The sequence below is a fragment of the Salvelinus fontinalis genome, chromosome 36 (assembly GCF_029448725.1).
Source record: "Salvelinus fontinalis isolate EN_2023a chromosome 36, ASM2944872v1, whole genome shotgun sequence".
Classification (NCBI taxonomy): Eukaryota; Metazoa; Chordata; class Actinopteri; order Salmoniformes; family Salmonidae; genus Salvelinus; species Salvelinus fontinalis.
Window position 1 is genome coordinate 14,028,284 of NC_074700.1, and position 18,421 is coordinate 14,046,704.

At 45.4% G+C, this 18,421-nt stretch overlaps 1 pseudogene; it reads right to left on the reverse strand.

Moving 5' to 3' along the window:
- LOC129835426 (dynein axonemal heavy chain 2-like) overlaps nt 1-18,421 on the reverse strand; it is a 214,451-nt pseudogene that overhangs the window by 151,589 nt on the left and 44,441 nt on the right.

Genomic DNA, 18,421 nt, shown 5'->3' on the forward strand with positions numbered 1-18,421 from the left:
TTACAGCCTCGAGTCTTCTTGGTCATGACGCTACAAGCTTGGCAAAACTGTATTTTGGGGAGTTTCTCTCATTTTTCTCTGCAGACCCTCTCAAGCTCTGTCAGGTTGGATGGGGAGCGCCGCTGCACAGCTATTTTTCAGGTCTCTCCAGAGGATGTTTGATTTTGGGTTCCAAGTCCAGGCTCTGGCTGGACCACTCAAGGACATCTTGTCCCAAAGCCACTCCTAACGTTGTCTTGGCTGTGTGCTTCGGGTTGTTGTCCTGTTGGAAGTTGAACCTTCGCCCCAGTCTGAGGCCCTGAGCACTCTAGAGCAGGTTTTCATCAAGGATCTCGCTTACTTTGCTCCATTTATCTTTCCCTCAACCCTGACTAGTCCCCCAGTTCCTGCCGCTGAAAATCATCCCCACAGCATGATCCCGCCACCACCATGCTTCACGGTAGGGATGGTGCCAGGTTTCCTTCAGACGTGACGCTTGGAATTCAAGCCAAAAAAGTTTAAAGTTGGTTTCATCAGATCAGAGAATCTTGTTTCCCATGGTCGGAGTCCTTCAGGTGCTATTTGGCAAACTCCAAGCGGGCTGTCATGTGCCTTCTACTGAGGAGTGGCTTCCGCGCAGCCACTCTACCATAAAGGCCTGATTGGTGGAGTGCTGCAGAGATGGTTGTCCTTCTGGAAGGTTCTCCCATCACCACAGAGGAACTCTGGAGCTCTGTCAGAGTGACCATCGGGTTCTTGGTCACCTCCCTGACCAAAGCCCTTCTCCCCCCATTGCTCAGTTAGTCCGGGCGGCCAGCTCTATGAAGAGTCTAGGTGGTTCCAAACTTCTTCCATTTAAGAATGATGGAGGCCACTGTGTTCTTGGGGACCTTCAATGCTGCAGACATTTTTTGGCACCATTCCCCAGATCTGTGCCTCGACACAATCCTGTCTCGGAGCTCTATGGACAATTCCTTTGACCTCATGGCTCTGACATGCACTGTCAACTAACTGTGGGACCTTATATAGACAGGTGTGTGCCTTTCCAAATCAATAAACCAATAAAGTTATAGAAACATTTCGAGGATGATCAATGGAATCATAGCAAAGGGTCTGAATACTTATGTAAATAAGGTATGTTTTTTATTTTTAATATAAAGTCAAGTGGTCTCAATACTTTCCAAATGCACTGAAAATCTGAAATTGCTACCTTAGGAAGCTTGTTTAACAAACAAATGCTCTCTATAGCTGTACTTGCAGGCCTATGGGGAAATTCAGATGTGTTAGTTCCAACAAAGTTCCTAGTCTGGAGATAGCGGAAGAAGTGGGTTTGGGGGAGGTTGAACTTTTCCTGTAGCTGAGGAAAAGAGGTGAACGTATCATCAAAGAATAATTGGGCTAGTGAGGAGAGGCCTAGTGAGTGCCAGATGCCAATAGCCCCATCAGTTAAAGACGGAGGAAATAAAATGTTCTGATTGTTTGGACCTGACAGAGAAAAGCCTCTAAGACTAAAGGATAAACGGAACTGATTTTACATTTTGAGAAACTGTTTAACAATTGGGTTGACACACTTTTTGCCTCGGGACATTGGGAGAGATGAGCACAACACATAGGAAAGTGCAGCAGGTTTACATAATTCAGACTCCATCTGGACCCAGAGTGGTCTCGGGCCAGTACAAAAGGCCTCTGAAATTTGCAGCCCAATAGTACGTCTGAAAATTTGGTAGAGCTAAACCACCCAATGCCTTCTGTAAAGGTTTTCTACCAATCTGTGGTACCTTGACATCCAGTGAATTAAACAATTATTTTGTAATAAAAATGGGTAGAACATTGAAATACAAATTTGGGCAACACCTTAACCCCTTCCAATAAAAGAAAGAGGTAGATGTTCCCTGCAATTTAATAAAAAAAATTGCCGCTTTAAAGCTAGTTCCCTGCAATTCTACACATTTTGCCATGTCTTCTGTGTGTTCATGTGGTATCTGAGTGACTCAAACATTACAACAAAATCAATGGGGTAAAATACCTAGCTAGAAAAACATTAGCTGACATGGGCTAGTAATGAATTGGATATTTCTGACATGTTATAAAATTGCTCTGTAAGGTCTGCAATGGCAAGAGGAAAACTGCTGATATACTACCCAATTTCAAAACAGCACTTTGTGCATTCAACAGCAAGTTGAAAGCCCAATTGACTTCACTATAAAAAAAAGAAGCTAAACTGAGTTTCTTACGTTGATTAGCCCCCTAGCCCTACAGATTGGGAACCATTGGTTTAAGTAAAAGACAATTTATGGCATAGACAGTACCTTCAGAAAGTATTCACACTTCATGACTTTTCCACATTTTGCTCTCTTACAGTCTGCATTTAAAATGGATCACGTTTCCATTTTTTGTCACTGATCTACACAAAATACCCCATCATTTTTATTTATTTAACATTTATTTAACTAGGCAAGTCTGTTAAGAACAAATTCTTATTTACAATGACGGCCTACCAAAAGGCAAAAGGCCTCCTGCGGGGACGGTGGCTGGGATTAAAATAAAAAAACATAGGACAAAACACACATCACGACAAGAGACATCACAACACTACATAAAGAGAGACCTAAGACAATAACACAGCATGGCAGCAACACATGACAACAACATGGTAGCAACAAATGGTAGCAGCACAAAACATGGTACAAACAGTATTTGGGCACAGTACAAAGGGCAAGAAGGAAGAGACAACACAACACGCGAAGCAGCCACAAGTGTCCATGATTGAGTCTTTGAATGTAGAGGTGGATTTAAAACTGTCCAGTTTGAGTGTTTTTTGCAGCTGTCCAGTCGCTAGCTGCAGCGAACTGAAAAGAGGAGCAACCCAGGGATGCGTGTTCTTTGGGGACCTTTAACAGAATGTGACTGGCAGAATGGATGTTGTATGTGGGTCTTAAATTAGGTATACCGATGACCAGTTCACAGAGGAGTATCGAGTGCAGTGATGTGTCCCATAAGGAGCATTGCTGGCAAGTCTGATGGCCGAATGGTAAAGAACATCTAGCCACTTGAGAGCACCCTTACCTGATGATCTATAAAATACGTCTCCATATCTAGCATGGGTAGGATGGTCATCTGAATCAGGGTTAGTTTGGCAGCTGGGGTGAAAGAGGAGCGATTACGATAGAGGAAACCAAGTCTAGATTTAAGCTTAGCCTGCAGCTTGGATATGTGCTGAGTGAAGGACAGTGTACCATCTAGCCACACTCAAGTACTTGTATGTGGTGACTACCTCAAGCTCTAAACCCTAAGAGGTACTCATCACACCGTTGGGGAGAGGGTCATTCTTCTTACCAAACCACAATATCTTTGTTTTGGAGATGTTCAGAACAGAGAAAGCTTGGTGGACACTAAGAAGGCTTTGTTGTAGAGTGTTTAACACAATATCCGGGGAGCGGCCATACTATAGACATCAAGAAAGCCATTTAGTTGATTAATGACAAGTTTTTCCAACACTTTAGATAAACAAGGCTAAATAGAAATTGGCCTATAAGTTAGGATCAGCTTGATCTCCCCCTTTAAATAAAGGACGCACCGTAGCTGCCTTCAAGCAATGGGAACCTCCCCAGAGAGGAGAGACAGGTTAAAAAGGTTGGAGATAGGCTTGGAGATGATAGGGGCTGCAACCTTAAAGAAGAAAGGATCTAAACCATCTGATCAAGATGTTTGTTTGGGGTCCAGTTTAAGGAGCTCCTTTAGCAACTCAGACTCAGTGACCATGGGGCAGGGGGAAAAGAGAGAGGAGCATCGGGGCTAGTTGCATTAGAAGGGCTGGGAGATGAGGAAATGTTGGACAGGCAAGGAGGCATGGCTGAGTAAAGTAGGAATCCGGACTTAATGAAGTGGTGATTAAAGAGCTCAGCCATGTGCTCCTTGTCAGTAACAACCACATCATCAACGTAAAGGGACATGGGCAGCTGTGAGGAGGAGGGTTAATTATCAGGTCTTTCACCGTTTTCCAGAACTTCTTGGGGTTAGACCCACAGAGAGAGTACTGCTCCTTAAAGTAACTAACATTAATTAGCTTTCCGGATAGCATGAGTGCACTTGTTTCTCATTTGACTGAACAAGAGCCAGTCAGCCTGAGTGTGCGTGTGCCAAGCTTTTCGCCAAATGTAATTCTTGAGGTGCAGTAACTCTGCCAGAACATTTCATTTTTTTATTTAACCATTATTTAACCAGGTAAAACCCATTGAGGTTATAAACCTCTTTTGCGTGGGCGACCTGGCAAGAAGGCAAAACAGGGAAATAGCAGCGTGTCCATAAAACATTACAGAAAAATACAGAATACACACAAAAGACAGTGTTACAAGTTAAAGATAAAATTGAAGATTAGATACAACTGCAGTTCAGTGTCTTAAAAATGGTGTAACCAGGGGCTAAACCTATTTTTAATTCTCATTTTCTTTATGGGGGCTGGTTTGTTATCAATAACACTGAAAATATTAAAAAGAAGGTCCAAGCATCTTAGACAGTGAGGATCAAGCTGATTCTATACCAATTTACAGAAGCCAGGTCATAAACATTTTTTGTTAAGCGTCTATGACTAAATAGGAAAGGTCATTTAACTGAGCAGCCATTACGAACACAGGCTGTAAAACAGTGATCACTAAGGTCATTACTGTCACGCCCTGACCATAGTTTGCTTTGTATGTTTCTATGTTTTGTTTGGTCATGGTGTGATCTGAGTGGGCATTCTATGCTGTATGTCTAGTTTGTCTATTTCTATGTGTTTGGCCTGATATGGTTCTCAATCAGAGGCAGGTGTCAGTTGTCTCTGATTGGGAGCCATATTTAGGTAGCCTGTTTTGTATTGTGGGTTGTGGGTGATTGTTCCTGTTCCTGTGTTTTGTGTTCAAGTTACGGGACTGTTTCGTCGTCGTTGGTTTGTTTTGGTTCTTGTTCAAGTATTCTAATTAAAATGAATACTCACCACGCTGCATCTTGGTCCTCCTCTCTTTCTCCCAACAATGAACGTTACAATTACAGAAAACACCAGACTGATACCAATCAATGAAATTTATTTTTAAAGCCCTTTTTACATCAGCAGATGTCACAAAGTGTTTATACAGAAACCCAGCCTAAAACACCAAACAGCAAGCAATGTAGATTTAGAAGCACGGTGGCTAAGAAACTCCATAGAAAGGCAGGTCACCTAGGAAGAAATCTAGAGGAACTAAGCTCTGAGGGGTGGCCAGTCTTCTTCTGGCTGTGCCGGTGGAGATTACAAGAGTACACAGCATTTAAGGCCAGATTGTTCTTCAAGATGTTCATAGATGACCAGATTGGTCAAATAATAATCACAGTGGTTGTAGAGTGTGCAACAGGTCAGCACCTCAGGAGTAAATGTCAGTTGGCTTTTCATAGCTGAGCATTCAGAGGTCGAGACAGTAGGTGCAGTAGAGAGAGAGAGTCGAAAACAGCAGATCCGGGACAAGGTAGCACGTCCAGTGAACAGGTCAGGGTTCAATAGCCGCAGGCAGAACAGAGAGGCTTTTTTACTGCCACTTTTAGTGAGTTTGGTACACATAGGGAAGATAAGGAGCTTATATATTATGTTCAACATAGGAGGGCCAAGTACAGGACGTAGCTCCTTCAGTAGTTTAGTTGGAATAGGGTCCAGTATGCAGCTGGAAGGTTTAGAGGCCATGATTATTTATTTGATATATGAATGTATCAAGAGATACAGGATCAAAAAACTTGAGTGTCTCCATTGCTCCTAGGTCCTGGCAGTTCTGTGTACTCAGGACAACTGAGCTTTGGAGAAACACGCAGACGCAAAGACCAGTCCGTAATTTGCTTTCTAATGCTCATGCTATTTTCGTCGAAGAAGTTAATGAATTCATCACTGCTGAAGTGAAAGCCATCCTCTTTTGGGGAATGCTGCTTTTTAGTTAGCTTTTCAACAGTAACAGTGTATTTTGGATTATTCTTATTCTTCGCAATTAGGTTGGGAAAAAAGGCTGATCGAGTAGCAGCGAGGGCTCTTCCACATTGCAAGGTACTGTCTTTCCAAGCTAGTCAGAAAACTTCTAGTTTGGTGGAGCGCCATTTCTGTTCCAATTTTCTGGAAGCTTGTTTCAGGGCTCTGGTATTTTCTATATACCAAGAAGGTAATTTATTGTATCACATTTTTTAAATTTTATTTTAAGGGGTGTGACTGCATCTAGGGTATTACGCAAGATCAATAAGTATTTAACCCCTTTCTTATGGCAAGCTTAAATAAGTTCAGGAGTCAAAATGTGCTTATCAAGCCACATAATAAGTTGCATGGACTCCCTCTGTGTGCAATAATAGTGTTTAACATGATTTTTGAAGGACTACCTCATCTCTGTACCCCACACATACAATTATCTGTAAGGTCCCTCAGTTGAGCAGTGAATTTTAAACAGAGATTCAACCACAAAGACCAGTGAGGTTTTCCATTGCCTCACAAAGATGGGCACCTAGTGGTATATGAGTAAATACACTGCTCAAAAAAATAAAGGGAACACTTAAACAACACAATGTAACTCCAAGTCAATCACACTTCTGTGAAATCAAACTGTCCAATTAGGAAGCAACACTGATTGACAATACATTTCAAATGCTGTTGTGCAAATGGAATAGACAAAAGGCAATTAGCAAGACACCCCCAAAAAAGGAGTTATTCTGCAGGTGGTGACCACAGACCACTTCTCAGTTCCTATGCTTCCTGGGTGATGTTTTGGTCACTTTTGAATGCTGGCGGTGTTCTCACTCTAGTGGTAGCATGAGACAGAGTCTACAACCCACACAAGTGGCTCAGGTAGTGCAGTTCATCCAGGATTGCACATCAATGCGAGCTGTGGCAAAAAGGTTTGCTGTGTCTGTCAGCGTAGTGTCCAGAGCATGAAGGCGCTACCAGGAGACAGGCCAGTACATCAGGAGACGTGGAGGAGGCCGTAGGAGGGCAACAACCCAGCAGCAGGCACGCTACCTCCGCCTTTGTGCCAGGAGGTGCACTGCCAGAGCCCTGCAAAATGACCTCCAGCAGGCCACAAATCTACACTGGAGTTGCTTACCAAGAAGACAGTGAATGTTCCTGAATGGCCGAATTACAGTTTTGACTGAGGATGGGGGCGCTGTTGTGACTATTTATGCTAATTGGGTAATTTTTGAAACGGCTTCCCACAAAGTTCTTGATCGTACAATATGCATATTATTATTATTATTGGATAGAAAACAGTCTATAGTTTCTATAGGAGTTGAAATTTTGTCTCTAAGTGGAACAGAGCCCATTCTACAGCAATTTCCCTGACATGGAGTCAGATTTCAGAAATGTTGGCCACTGTTCTGGAGTCAGTTAAAAGGGCACTGTTATTGCTATGACTATACGGACACTGCTTACGTCTTCCCCTGGATGCCTTTACGTGATGACGATTTCAATGGGGTCGATTGCGCGTTCACAGGCACTACAAATGAAAAAACCCTGAGACTAGTCACTCTTTTGGAGCTGCGTCATGCGCCTAGAGGACACCGACCCGCGCCTGTTCCAAGCGTTAGTGGAGGGAGTAATATTACTCGGGTCATGTTTCTACTCGTTATGGGAGTTAAAAACATCATAAGGTAGTTAATTTAAAGCGTTTTATAGCAATTTATATCCGTTTAGTGCGATTTTGGGACATTTATTTCTTTAACGCTGTGAATAGCTGGGCACGCTTTCAGTTCATCCCGAACGCAGTTGGCATTTCCACATGGCAAGAGGACAGCTTTCCACCAAAAGACGATTACTCCCAAGAAAGGATCCTTTGCCCAAGATACTGATGGAAGAACAGCTCAAAGTAGGACATTTTTATTATGATAAATCGTGTTTCTGTCGAAAAATGTTAGTGGCTTAGGACGCCATGTTTTTTGACGTAGCTTCGCTTGGCGCAAACTGTATTGAAAAGTAAGGATAAATTAAAAAATGTAATTCCGCAATTGTATTAAGAATTAAATTGTCTATCAATCCCTGTCCACCCTATATTTTTTAGTCACGTTTATGAGTATTTATGTATAAGAGTAGATCACTGTCTAAGTGGCGCACGGACATTTTCTCACCAGCTTGGCTACATTTCACATTGTCTAACCATGATTTTGGTGGCTAAATATAAACATTTTCGATCAAACTCTATATGGATTGTGTAATATGATGTTACAGGAGTGTCATCTGAAGAATTCTGAGAAGGTTAGTGAAAAAATTAATATATTTTTGGCGATGTTGACGTTATCGCCCACTTTGGCTAGAATCAATGCTGGGCTGCTATGTGCTATGCTAATATAACGATTTATTGTGTTTTCGCTGTAAGACACTTAGAAAATCTGAAATTTTGTCTGTATTCACAGGATCTGTGTCTTTCGATTCGTGTATGCTGTGTATTTTTACGAAATGTTTGATGATTAGTAAGTAGGTAAACACGTTGCTCTAAGTAGTTTTTCTATTCCATTTGTGACGGTGGGTGCAATTGTAACCTATGCTATCTACCTGAAATATGCACTTTTTTCTAACAAAACCTATCCCATACCATAAATATGTTATCAGACTGTCATCTAATGAGTTTTTTTCTTGGTTAGGGGCTATAAATATCTTAGTTTAGCCGAATTGGTGATAGCTACTGGTGTTGGTGGACAAATAAAAGATGGTGGATTATGCTAATGTGTTTTTAGCTAATAGATGTACATCTTTACATATTGTGTCTTCCCTGTAAAACATTTTAAAAATCGGACATGTTGACTGGATTCACAAGATCTGTGTCTTTCATTAGCTGTATTGGACTTTAATGTGTGAAAGTTAAATATTTAAAAAAAATATTTTTTTTGAATTTCGCGGCACTGGTTTTTCAGTGGGGGTGGGGGGGGGGTGTGCCGCTAGCGGCACACTCATCCTAGACAGGTTAAATCTGCTTTAAAATCTATGGTAAGACTTGAAGATGGTTGACTAGAAATTATCAACAACCAATTTGACAGAGCTTGAAGAATTTTGAAAAGAATAATGGGCAAATATTGTACAATCAAGTTGTGCAAAGAGCTTAGACTCACAGCTGTAATCGCTGCCAAAGGTGATTCTAACATGTATTGACTCAGGGGTGTGAATACTCTTGTGAATAAGATTTCAAATTTGTAATTTTCAATAAATTTGATAAGATTTCTAAAAACGTATTAATTTTGTCATTGGGGTAATGTGTGTAGATGCGTGAGAATTTGTATATATTTAATCTATTTTGAATTCAGTCTAACACAACAAAATGTGGAATAAGTAAAGGGGTATGAATACTTTCTTAAGGCTCTGTATGGAGGTCGGGAAATATGAGCCAATATGAGCCGTTTTCTTTTACCGATAACAACCAAAATACAAAGAATTCCAGTAGTGATCTTTCTGGTAGACACTTCTGTGTGTAAATAGCTCATTTACATTTTTGGGCACGTGATAACAATTTTCGGGGAACCCAAAAAATACTCCTGACTTACCCGATGGGCAAGTAACCTTTCAGACATGACTTTAATGTCAATCCCTGTGTGTGTAGCTGTTGTAGTCTCACACCACCAGCAGTACACTCTGTCATGCTGCGGAGCTCCTCTCTGCTCTGGTACGCGTCAGATACGTACTGTAGTGGGGGATCTCAAACAGCAGATGCTCCCAGTAGTGGATCTCATTGAACATCTTCAGCATGTTCACACACACAGACACACACACGCACACACACACACACACACACACACACACACACACACACACACACACACACACACACACACACACACACACACACACACACACACACACACACACACACACACACACACACACACACACACACACACACACACACACACACACTACTTGTCCCGTGTGGCTCAGTTGGTAGAGCATGGCGCCTGCAACGCCAGGGTTGTGGGTTCGATTCCCACGGGGGACCAGTACAAAAAAGTATGATTGTATGTACTTGTAAGTCGCTCTGGATAAGAGCGTCTGCTAAATGACTTAAATGTAAATGTAAATGTACTTAGGATACAACAGTAATGTCTCAAAACACATGCATCACAGCTTGAATTGAACTGCAGCCATCCAGCCAGGCACTGTGTGTGTGTGTGTGTGTGTGTGTGTGTGTGTGTGTGTGTGTGTGTGTGTGTGTGTGTGTGTGTGTGTGTGTGTGTGTGTGTGTGTGTGTGTGTGTGTGTGTGTGTGTGTGTGTGGGTTCCGTGTGAAGGATCTGGAGGTGATGAAGCAGAAAGTGATCAGCACAGCGCTTGAGACAGTCATCACCCTGGTGGAGGGCTTTCAGCTGTGAGATGTCTACCAGCACCTGTCTGCCCGCAAGATGGCAGGGACTGTTTACAGTCTTCCAGAGCAAGAAGCACCACATAAAAAATGAAAGCTGTAGCCACAGTGCAGTGCAGTAGGTGTTAGTGTGAGTGGGATTGTGAGTGACAGAGCACGCATCTCTCTCTAAATGAACGTGAAAATGATCTGTGCATCCCATGTGTGTACGTGTGGCTTTATGTCTGTAGTGTGTGTACGTGTGGCTTTATGTCTGTAGTGTGTGTACGTGTGGCTTTATGTCTGTAGTGTGTGTACGTGCGGCTTTATGTCTGTAGTGTGTGTACGTGTGGCTTTATGTCTGTAGTGTGTGTACGTGTGGCTTTATGTTTGTAGTGTGTGTACGTGTCGTGACAATGCCGGTGTTCTATAACAGGAGCGTGTCCATCCGTCTGTCCGTCTGTGGAAACTAAGATCTAGCGTATACGGTCTCTTCCATCTCTGGTGTGTGTGCTCTCTTCCGGTATAAACCACCTGTCAGAGTCTATGCCCTGTTTCTCCTTGCAGGGTGCCATGAGGGGCTGGTCCAGCCTCTTTAGACTCTCTGTCTGTCCCTCCAGACTGACTCCTGACCATCTCATCCAGGGTCTGGACCAGCTGTCTGTCCGTCCAGACTGACTCCTGACCATCTCATCCAAGGTCTGGACCAGCTGTCTGTCCGTCCAGACTGACACCTGACCATCTCATCCAGGGTCTGGACCAGCTGTCTGTCCGTCCAGACTGACTCCTGACCATCTCATCCAGGGGCTGGACCAGCTGTCTGTCCGTCCAGACTGACTCCTGACCATCTCATCCAGGGTCTGGACCAGCTGTCTGTCCGCCAGACTGACTCCTGACCATCTCATCCAGGGTCTGGACCAGCTGTCTGTCCGTCCAGACTGACTCCTGACCATCTCATCCAGGGTCTGGACCAGCTGTCTGTCCGTCCAGACTGACTCCTGACCATCTCATCCAGGGTCTGGACCAGCTGTCTGTCCGTCCAGACTGACTCCTGACCATCTCATCCAGGGTCTGGACCAGCTGTCTGTCCGTCCAGACTGACTCCTGACCATCTCATCCAGGGTCTGGACCAGCTGTCTGTCCGTCCAGACTGACTCCTGACCATCTCATCCAGGGTCTGGACCAGCTGTCTGTCCGTCCAGACTGACTCCTGACCATCTCATCCAGGGTCTGGACCAGCTGTCTGTCCGTCCAGACTGACTCCTGACCATCTCAGCCAGGGTCTGGACCAGCTGTCTGTCCGTCCAGAGACTGTCTCTTGACCATCTCATCCAGGGTCTGGACCAGCTGTCTGTCCGTCCAGACTGACTCCTGACCATCTCATCCAGGGTCTGGACCAGCTGTCTGTCCCTCCAGACTGACTCCTGAGCATCTCATCCAGGGTCTGGACCAGCTGTCTGTCCGTCCAGACTGACTCCTGACCATCTCATCCAGGGTCTGGACCAGCTGTCTGTCCGTCCAGACTGACTCCTGACCATCTCATCCAGGGTCTGGACCAGCTGTCTGTCCGTCCAGAGACTGTCTCTTGACCATCTCATCCAGGGTCTGGACCAGCTGTCTGTCCGTCCAGACTGTCTCCTGACCATCTCATCCAGGGTCTGGACCAGCTGTCTGTCCATCCAGACTGACTCCTGACCATCTCAGCCAGGGTCTGGACCAGCTGTCTCTCCGTCCAGACTGTCTCCTGACCATCTCATCCAGGGTCTGGACCAGCTGTCTGTCCGTCCAGACTGACTCCTGACCATCTCATCCAGGGTCTGGAACAGCTGTCTGTCCGTCCAGACTGACTCCTGACCATCTCATCCAGGGTCTGGACCAGCTGTCTGTCCGTCCAGTCTGACTCCTGACCATCTCATCCAGGGTCTGGACCAGCTGTCTGTCCGTCCAGACTGTCTCCTGACCATCTCATCCAGGGTCTGGACCAGCTGTCTGTCCGTCCAGACTGACTCCTGACCATCTCATCCAGGGTCTGGACCAGCTGTCTGTCCGTCCAGACTGACTCCTGAACATCTCAGCCAGGGTCTGGACCAGCTGTCTGTCTGTCCAGAGACTGTCTCTTGACCATCTCATCCAGGGTCTGGACCAGCTGTCTGTCCGCCCAGAGACTGTCTCTTGACCATCTCATCCAGGGTCTGGACCAGCTGTCTGTCCGCCAGACTGACTCCTGACCATCTCATCCAGGGTCTGGACCAGCTGTCTGTCCGTCCAGACTGACTCCTGACCATCTCATCCAGGGTCTGGACCAGCTGTCTGTCCGTCCAGACTGACTCTTGAACATCTCAGCCAGGGTCTGGAGCAGCTGTCTGTCCAGACTGACTCCTGACCATCTCATCCAGGGTCTGGACCAGCTGTCTGTCCGTCCAGAGACTGTCTCTTGACCATCTCATCCAGGGTCTGGACCAGCTGTCTGTCCGTCCAGAGACTGTCTCTTGACCATCTCATCCAGGGTCTGGACCAGCTGTCTGTCCGTCCAGACTGACTCCTGACCATCTCATCCAGGGTCTGGACCAGCTGTCTGTCCGTCCAGACTGACTCCTGACCATCTCATCCAGGGTCTGGACCAGCTGTCTGTCCGTCCAGACTGACTCCTGACCATCTCAGCCAGGGTCTGGACCAGCTGTCTGTCCGTCCAGAGACTGTCTCCTGACCATCTCATCCAGGGTCTGGACCAGCTGTCTGTCCGTCCAGACTGACTCCTGACCATCTCATCCAGGGTCTGGACCAGCTGTCTGTCCGTCCAGAGACTGTCTCTTGACCATCTCATCCAGGGTCTGGACCAGCTGTCTGTCCGTCCAGACTGACTCCTGACCATCTCATCCAGGGTCTGGACCAGCTGTCTGTCCGTCCAGACTGACTCCTGACCATCTCATCCAGGGTCTGGACCAGCTGTCTGTCCGTCCAGACTGTCTCCTGACCATCTCATCCAGGGTCTGGACCAGCTGTCTGTCCGTCCAGACTGTCTCCTGACCATCTCATCCAGGGTCTGGACCAGCTGTCTGTCCGTCCAGACTGACTCCTGACCATCTCAGCCAGGGTCTGGACCAGCTGTCTGTCCGTCCAGACTGACTCCTGACCATCTCATCCAGGGTCTGGACCAGCTGTCTGTCCGTCCAGACTGACTCCTGACCATCTCATCCAGGGTCTGGACCAGCTGTCTGTCCGTTCAGACTGACTCTTGACCATCTCATCCAGGGTCTGGACCAGCTGTGTGTCCGTCCAGAGACTGTCTCTTGACCATCTCATCCAGGGTCTGGACCAGCTGTCTGTCCGTCCAGACTGTCTCCTGACCATCTCATCCAGGGTCTGGACCAGCTGTCTGTCCGTCCAGACTGACTCCTGACCATCTCAGCCAGGGTCTGGACCAGCTGTCTGTCCGTCCAGACTGTCTCCTGACCATCTCATCCAGGGTCTGGACCAGCTGTCTGTCCGTCCAGACTGACTCCTGACCATCTCATCCAGGGTCTGGACCAGCTGTCTGTCCGTCCAGACTGACTCCTGACCATCTCATTCAGGGTCTGGACCAGCTGTCTGTCCGTCCAGACTGACTCCTGACCATCTCATCCAGGGTCTGGACCAGCTGTCTGTCCGTCCAGACTGACTCCTGACCATCTCATCCAGGGTCTGGACCAGCTGTCTGTCCGTCCAGACTGACTCCTGACCATCTCATCCAGGGTCTGGACCAGCTGTCTGTCCGTCCAGACTGACTCCTGACCATCTCATCCAGGGTCTGGACCAGCTGTCTGTCCGTCCAGACTGACTCCTGAACATCTCAGCCAGGGTCTGGACCAGCTGTCTGTCTGTCCAGAGACTGTCTCTTGACCATCTCATCCAGGGTCTGGACCAGCTGTCTGTCCGCCCAGAGACTGTCTCTTGACCATCTCATCCAGGGTCTGGACCAGCTGTCTGTCCGCCAGACTGACTCCTGACCATCTCATCCAGGGTCTGGACCAGCTGTCTGTCCGTCCAGACTGACTCTTGAACATCTCAGCCAGGGTCTGGACCAGCTGTCTGTCCGTCCAGACTGACTCCTGGCCATCTCATCCAAGGTCTGGACCAGCTGTCTGTCCAGACTGACTCCTGACCATCTCATCCAGGGTCTGGACCAGCTGTCTGTCCGTCCAGAGACTGTCTCTTGACCATCTCATCCAGGGTCTGGACCAGCTGTCTGTCCGTCCAGAGACTGTCTCCTGACCATCTCATCCAGGGTCTGGACCAGCTGTCTGTCCGTCCAGACTGACTCCTGACCATCTCAGCCAGGGTCTTGACCAGCTGTCTGTCCGTCCAGACTGACTCTTGAACATCTCAGCCAGGGTCTGGATCAGCTGTCTGTCTGCCAGACTGACTCCTGACCATCTCATCCAGGGTCTGGACCAGCTGTCTGTCCGCCAGACGCACCTCCTCTCTTCTGCCGCTCTGAGGCACATGAAGTGGGCATGCTGTAGTGTACCACCTAGAGGGGGAGAGAGGAGAGAGGGGTTAACGTAACATATTGAAACCGTTTCAATACGAAACGGTTTCAATAAAACAGACCACTACATCACCTAACACAACACAGTGGGGAGAACATGGAAAAACACTGCAGAGGAACTTTGGAGGTCTCAATCGAGACAGTAGAACGATGATGCATAGGCTAACACAGAGGGAGAAGTCAAGACACGTCCAAGTGAGCCTACGATCCCACCAGGGGCAATTCATTTGGTTGCTGCTGAAACTAAATACAAGGTCATTCAGCAAGTGTTAAAAAAAGAAGCAACATTGCAACACATGACATACAGTTCAAGGAAAATTCTACCCCAAAACTATTTTTGGGTATTTGTATAAGTCCATTGTTGATATAGTCCAAAAATGCATCATACCGCCTGTATTTTGAAAGTTATATATTGTCACGTCCTGACCTTAGAGATCCTTTTTATGTCTCTGTTTCGGTTGGTCAGGGCGTGAGTTTGGGTGGGCATTCTATGTCTGGTGTTTTATGTTGTCCTTGTGTTGTATTTCTGTGTGTTTGGCCTGATATGGTTCTCAATCAGAGGCAGCTGTCTATCATTGTCTCTGATTGAGAATCATATTTAGGTAGCCTGTTCCCACCTGTGTTTGTGGGTGGTTGTTTCCGGTTTAGTGTTTGTTTCACCTTTCAGGACTGTGCGTTTGTCGTGTTTGTTGTTTTGTTTAGTGTTGCATATTTTATTAAATGATATGAACACTTCCCACGCTGCACCTTGGTCCTCTTCTTCTCCCCCAGACGACAAGCGTTACATATATCTTGAAAACTTGCTGAACTGCAAAACATTTTGGGACTATATTAACAACGGAAACAAATACCAAAATATAGTTTTGGGTGGAATTTTCCTTTAAGAAAGGCATACAGTCTCAACCGGGCTTAATTGAACCAAAACATTGTGTACAGGACAGACAGTGAAGCTCTCCAATGTTTACTAGATGCTGTTGCTAAGGAATAGACTGTATCTTCTATATCCTTGAACACTCACTACCCCTTACTTGATGGAAAGAATGTGGATAAAAACTGAGAGATTTTTTATAATCATATCTGTGTAGAATTAAATCTCTCTCCTGTTCTTAATTGTGGCTTAATGTATCCGGAAAGATACATTTAAACAGAGCCGACAGAGAGCAGTGTTTGTTCCAGCCATATGCTTTGTGTAAGCAAAGAAACAGACCGGACTGTATTCAGGAACAGCTGTGTTTAATACACACACACACACAAACACCAAGGCCACGTCGGGGCCCCTATCCATGTCATCTAGAATCAGTTTGGCCTTTCGGATCATAATGAATATAATTACATGGACAGTGGGAGGACCTGACCCTAGATCAGCATGACTCCTATGTTGAGATGGCTTTATGAATCTGGGCCCTGGACTCGATGGACCGGCCCCTGCCATGATAGGTCTCTGAATGGGCGGCCTGCTCTAACGCGTCTGGTTGATACCCCTCTTACAGTACTGTACCTCCCTCTACCTAAAGAGAACTGGAGCCTGGCCTAACTTATCTCCTTATGTACTTCATTAGGGTTCATCTCCATAGGTCTGGTGATGAATTTGGCCTGCTATAACTCCCGTCTCCCCTATACAGTACTTTCGCCTGCTATAACCCTCGTCTCCCCTATACAGTACTTTTGCCTGCTATAACCTGTCTCCCCTATATAGTAATTTGGCCTGCTATAACCCCTGTCTCCCCTATACATTGAATGGCGCCGGAGGAGATGGCTGCCGTTTTACAGGCTTCTAACCAATAATTTTTTTGCGTTGTTTGTAATTTATTTTGTATGTAATGTTGTACGTAATGTCTGTCACTGTCTCTTATGACCGAAAAGAGCTTCTGGATATCAGAACAGCGATTACTCACCTTCAACTGGATGAAGATTCTTTCTTTAACTTCTTTGATATAGGGGGCAGCATTTTCACTTTTGGATGAATTGCGTGCCCATAGTGAACTGCCTCCTACTCTGTCCCAGATGCTAATATATGCATATTATTATTACTATTGGATATAAAACACTCTGAAGTTTCTAAAACTGTTTGAATGATGTCTGTGAGTATAACAGAAGTCATATGGCAGCAAAAACCTGAGAAAAAATCCAAACAGGAAGTGAGAATTCTGAGACTGGTCAACGTTCAACTCATCGCCTATTCAATTCCCTTTAAGATATGGATTTGTTTGCACTTCCTACGCCTTCCACTAGATGTCAACAGTCTGTAGAACGTAGAATGAAGCTTATGCTGTGTTGTGGGGCCGGATGAGAGGGGAATGGGTCAGTGGTCAGGCAGATTGCCAGTTCCTGGTCATGCGCTTTCCTCATGATATCGCCTTGCGTTCTATAACTTCTACCGACACGAAGGAATGCTCCGGTTGGAACGTTATTGGATATATATAATAACAACATCCTGAAGATTGATTCTTTACTTAGTTTGACCAGTTTATTCGACCTGTTATATAACTTTTTTGAAGTTTTCGTCTGAGTTCGCCTGCATCTGCGCGAGCGTTTGGACATGTGCACTAAACATGCTAGCAAAAGTATCTACTTAGAGATAAGTAATGGACATTATCGAACAAAACAACGATATATTGTGGAACTAGGATTCCTGGGAGTGCATTCTGATGAAGATGATCAAAGGTAAGGGAATATTTATGATGTAATTTCTGTTGACTCCAACATGGCGGAGAAATGTTGTTATTTTTGAGCGCCGTCTCAGATTATTGCATGTTTTTTTTTGTGTGCTTTTTACGTAAAGTGTTTTTGAAATCTGACACAGCGGTTGCATTAAGAACAAGTGTATCTTTAATTATATGTAAAACATGTATCTTTCATCAAAGTTTATGATGAGTATTTCTGTTATTTGACGTGACTTTTTGCAATTTCTCTGGATATTTTGGAGGCATTTCTGAACATGGCGCCAATGTAAACTGAGATTTGTGGATATAAATATGCACATTATCGAACAAAACATAAATGTATTGTGTAACATGATGTCCTATGAGTGTCATCTGATGAAGATCATCAAAAGTTAGTGATTCATTTTATCTCTATTTCTGCTTTTTGTGACAACTATCTTTTGCTGGGAAAATGGCTGTGTTTTTCTGTGGCTATGCACTGAGCTAACATAATCGTTTGGTGTGCTTTCACCGTAAATCCTTTTTGAAATCAGACATGTTGGCTGGATTCACAACATGTGTAGCTTTAATTTGGTGTCTTTCATGTGTGATTTTATGAACGATTGATTTTTATAGTAATATATTTGAATTTGGCGCGCTACATTTTTTCTGGCTTTTGGCCAAGTGGGACGCTACCGTCCCACATATCCCAGAGAAGTTAACGAGTCGGAAGCAAAGGATTTAATGCTGATACCGGACCAGGCCCCGTCATTCACATGAAGAAGAGACGACGATATAGGGGATGCAGGTCCGGGTGCCTTGTGAGAATTTCGTGGGCGAGTAGGTAACTCGCCTCTACCATCCGTCCTATTGGCCAACGTGCAATCATTGGAGAATAAATTGGATGAGCTCTGTTCAAGACTATCCTACCAAGGGAACATTAAAAACTGTAATATCTTATGTTTCACCGAG